This window comes from Octopus bimaculoides, chromosome 5 (genome assembly GCF_001194135.2).
Source record: "Octopus bimaculoides isolate UCB-OBI-ISO-001 chromosome 5, ASM119413v2, whole genome shotgun sequence".
In the NCBI taxonomy this organism is placed as follows: domain Eukaryota; kingdom Metazoa; phylum Mollusca; class Cephalopoda; order Octopoda; family Octopodidae; genus Octopus; species Octopus bimaculoides.
In genome coordinates this window covers 39590565-39595468 of record NC_068985.1, presented here as the reverse complement: position 1 = coordinate 39595468, position 4904 = coordinate 39590565, and the positions used below count along the sequence as shown (strand labels likewise).

At 36.6% G+C, this 4904-nt stretch overlaps 1 long non-coding RNA gene across 3 annotated transcripts in view; it reads left to right on the top strand.

The window, feature by feature from the left end:
* The first annotated feature begins 965 nt into the window (after positions 1-965).
* Positions 966-4904, top strand: part of LOC128247910 (uncharacterized) — a 15311-nt gene continuing 11372 nt past the window's right edge. For 2 of the 3 annotated variants that reach the window (XR_008264252.1, XR_008264250.1), the window contains exon 1: positions 966-1213. This is a non-coding gene — a long non-coding RNA (uncharacterized LOC128247910). Of the gene's footprint in view, positions 2682-4904 lie in introns of all 3 variants that reach the window. The other variant, XR_008264251.1, reaches the window with a different exon arrangement.

Here is a 4904-nt window from a genome sequence, read left to right as displayed (position 1 = left end):
TATATATAGCATCTTGTAGTTGGCGTATTTGAGTTGTTGCTGACGTTAGTCTTGACAACCAGGCCTCGGCTTGGTTTTTCACTGTTGTATCAGCTTATAACTTTTCTACTGTTTGATTAACTTGGGACACTTTTTCTGGTCCAGATCTTATTAAGCTTATCCATGGACGTTCTTGCCATGATTAGCCATCTCCTAATTTCTTTCTTAGATGTGTTCTTCGATGTGGCTTCATCAGAGATCTGGTCGCCAAGATAGTTGTACAATTCAACATGTTCGAGCTTCTCACCGTCCAGTTTCACGTTAACATTGCCTTTTCCTTTTCCTATCATCATGACTAGTGCGAGTGCTCATATGGCCAATAAGCATTCATGGTTGCGAAACATGTACTTTGACCAGTTTGAAGAGAGCATAATCAATACGTTTGAAATGTGGGTGTCTAGGAGAATGTTACGAGCCTCTTACAAGGATCATCGGACACATGTATGAGTGTTACAAGTAGATGAAAGACGACGACAACTGAACAATGTGGAGAAACAAAATCTCATCTGTTATGGCCATATTCGAAGAAGCAGAGGTCTGAAATACATTATCATGGAAGTAGTAGTAGTGGGTAATAAGCCTAAAGGCAGGCAAAAAGCGCAATGGATGGACGGTATCAAGAGCCGGTTGGGCAAGAATGGTAAGGCAACTGGAGAATTCGCGCTTCATAGGGGAGACTTCTGTTGTAGTGTCATCAATGCGCTGCAGGCGTATGATACATGACGACGACGAAGACGACTGTTTGATGCTAAATGATGTAAAAATCTTTTTACTGAGTTTTTGTTGGTCACAAATAGATGGTCTTGTTTACATAATAATCTTAGTTACATTTAAGGTGACGTCATAAATGTTGACTCATCATAGTAAAAGCGTGACGAAATATTCTCCAACTTCGATGTTTTTTTTCTTTTCTGTCTGAACTGCTTCTTTCTTGGTTACTATTTCTTGACGTTAAATGTACGTGGCAACGATATCTGTGATGTAAATTGTGAATCAAATAAATACAGGAATTTGAGCTTGATTCTTAAACGCAATATAATCGTTACATAGTCTATTCCAGGAGTACAGGCTTAAGTCAGCAATGCTTGTAAACACACAAATCAAATGCACACATAATCTAGAGAAGAGGAATACGAATAAAAAAGGAGGAAACTGAGTACCCCTTTTCTACCCGGTAATAGTAAAGACATTTATTTACATTTTCCATTATATAAATCATTTAATTTTTTCATGAATGATATTGTGATTTCTTCGGTTTGTGCGCTGTCCACTTCACCATGGGTAATTTTATTACTCATTCCATCTAAACCGTCAGTCACTAGCTTTGAAATTCTCGATACTCATTTGCCTGCTAGATTGGCAGCAGTACTTTGAGCGTCTGCACTTCAGACGCTGTTGCTATAGGATCGTTGATAGATAACTTCTTTGTCACAACCTCATCAAGATTTGTAACTCTTGTAACTCTCATATGCTTCAATACACGAAAAGCTGATGTTTTAGAGTTTGTAACGGCGTTATATTTCTAAAAGAAATACAATATATTTGTCCTTAGCTTTGCTTTCCAACATCATACTTTTCACAAACTCTTGCTTCCAGCCTCAAACTTCTTTATAAGTTCAAGTCGCTGGTTTGTAGATTGGGTCATATGCTTCATCGCTTGGTTATTACTCCTTGAAACCTAGATGAAAATAAAAAAACTGATAGACACCTAATAAGTGAAGACTCAACGAAAATTGCTGGGCAAAGCAAGTTGTATTGCGTTTTTTTTATCACAGCGTACACTGTGCTACCAAAGTGAACCGATTAGTTCGGTACAAGGGTTCCTCAAAATTGTAAGCTATTTCGATTTGACTTCATCTTTGTTTCTGAGTATGTATTATTAGATTGCAAACAAATTGCAGACAGATTATCTCATGATACTGCAAAAATAGAATTATTATACAGAAATCAGCTTCATTTATAAATTTGCAACGAATTTATACATACAATTTCTCAACACGGAAACAGCGTTTATGAGAGGAGGTGTTGAAGCGAATAAGAAATAATAAGTTTTACATAAGTTTCAGACTGAATATTGATAGAAAGAAGCAGGAAAAAAGGTGGGAGAATGAATTTGAATAGAAGGCGAATTACGTGGAGTACTAGGAAGAAAGTGTATACTTCTTAGAGGAATTTAAAAGGGAATAATAAACAGAAAGTGTTCTGAGGAAATATCACTCGATCACTGCTCCCATATTTTTCGTTATTCCGTTAATATTTTATGAAGAGGAGACAGAAAAATTAGTTCTCCATTATGTCGCATGATCATGTCATAGAATTTATGATGGCATTATCATCTTTGATCAATGAGCAGCATTTCTACATTACCGATTTGAGTGACATTCTGCTGCTATATCTAGTTGGCTGGTCAGCCACATAAAGACTCCATCATATAGCTGTTGTTTAGCCACAGGTCAACCTGGATTCAACAGACTTAAAATGAAAGGCATTCCAACCGTAACCATCTCGTTATTCATGTGTACATCGAATTAAGTAACCCAAAGTGTTCTTTCTTTATTCAAGTCAGTTAAAGATGATTTGAGAGAGAATTTACAGCTGTTTCTAGCAGGTCTAGCGGCCTCGTAGAGGCTCTCATTGTCTTGGTAAGTAATAAATCGTTTTTATCGTTGTTGTTTAGGCCCAGATCAGATTTGATCGAACAATCTTATGCTTAAAAGTATTCCCTATTTGACCTTACCATTTAGTTTATGCATCTAGTTTTATATAATCTTATGAGTGACATTAGGCTGCTATTTCTAACTCAACAAACAACCACATAGAAGCTCCCGTTTTGGATGGGCCGGAGATGTGACGTCATTATTTACAGAAGGCGACAAAATCAATGTCAACATTTAACAACTTATTCCATGTGTCTTAATAAAAGTGTGTAATGTCCTGTGAATAACACTGTGTCGGATGTGTGTGTGTGTGTTGTGTGTGTGTGTGTGTGTGTAAGTGCGTGCACGCGTGCGCACATGGGTTTATATATCTCTGTGTTCGCGAAAATGTGTGAATATATGCGCGTTTAGATTGATGTACATGTATAAGTACGTGCATAGCGTGTGTGTGTGAGTGTGTATCTCTGTGTATGTGCGTTTGTGTGTCTGTGTGCGCATTATCTACGTACGTATATGCATGTATAGCTTGAATATAGTTTTGTATATGGAGCTTGTTTAAGATATGCATGTATAAAATAATTTTAAGAGTGTCTATATATTTTGGTGCAAAATGCTCCAGAGAATATGGTAATAATATATAAGAATGTGCAAAAGATATATGTATATATATATATATATATATATATATATTTATATGCAAGTGTAGGTTTCTAAATGAATATTTATGTATACATGAAAAAGATGTCACAAACGAAACAAACTAGAGAATGAAATATATACACATACTTACACACAACATACGCATATACACACACGCAGAGACAAACACGCGTGTATATGAAGGCTGACGTTGGGTGGGGGGAATGAAAAAGAAGGGAAACAGATATATAAGGACTGTGGTTTAGAGCACATGGAGGTGCGAGGGTGATAGAAAAAGGAAATTTCCAGGCAGTAAAGGTTTTATTTGTGTTAGGGTCATTTGATTATTATTAGCAGGCGCATGATTTCGTGTGACTTTGGAATTCTGTTTTCCTACATAACCTCCACTCCACTCTTACACATCGATCTGTCTTCATTGACACCTTTAATTTCCATCCCTATTCCTCGAGTCATCAGCTGATTACCAGCCAATTTAAGGGCCACGGGACATTAGGAATATTCGAATAATGAACTCAGTGCTAAAGGTGTGACAGCTCTCATGATAAAGCCGGGGTTTCGCAATGACAAATGACAGAAAAATTTAGCCTAGAATTCGCAGAAATCAACTTTTAAGGCGTATATCCTTCAGTGTCTTGGTCAGTTTCGATAACAAATAATTACTGCATATCCAATTACCATTTCTGTGATGCCACTGTGACAGAGCGAAGGAAGAAAGTAGAATTCATACGACCTCCTGCGATCTTTGGTCGAATGGGTAATGTCCACTAGCGTCCGGCATTACACAGCAGTATCCTAACAGTGTCCAGCAATACACAGCAGTGTCCAGCAGTATCAAACTATTCTGAGTAAAGTATTATGCTGCCTGGCTGACAAATAATCTAATTCTTAGCCATCCAACTTACAAAATTACAAAATTCGATAACAGTCATTTGACTAAGAAGACTCGCTTCTTGATTTCCGAAAATGACAAGTTATTCAAAAAAGATGTATCTTCAAATTCCCTGTCTAAATAGGCGTCTGTTTGGTTGCAAAGTCCAGGGCAGAAGTAACGAAGTAGCCGACAACAACCGAAGAAACTGAACACTGTTTTCTCACGAATTGTTTGAAAATTGACACGAACTTATTGCTTGAAATATTATACGAAGATTGATCTCTTGATCTCTGCTATAACACAGCGACTTTGACGAATTATAGTTATTTTCTATTTTCTTACAAAATCACTGCGTGGTTACTTGATTTGTTAATAACTGCAGCAGGCAAGTACTTTATTCTACTGACCTAACAAAAGAGAACATCTTAGACAACGGAATGTAAATTCCATTATTATTATTATTTTTTTGTTAAACATCATAAAATTTTGATTCGAATGTCTCTGATCATAAGCCTACATGATAAGAATTGACTTGGGTCTAAACAGCAACAAACCACAACAAAACAAAAATTTACTGGCTAGAGTTATATAAATTTAGATTTCAAGTAATACATTCAAATGTATATAATACACATACACACACACACACACACACACACACACACACACACACACAA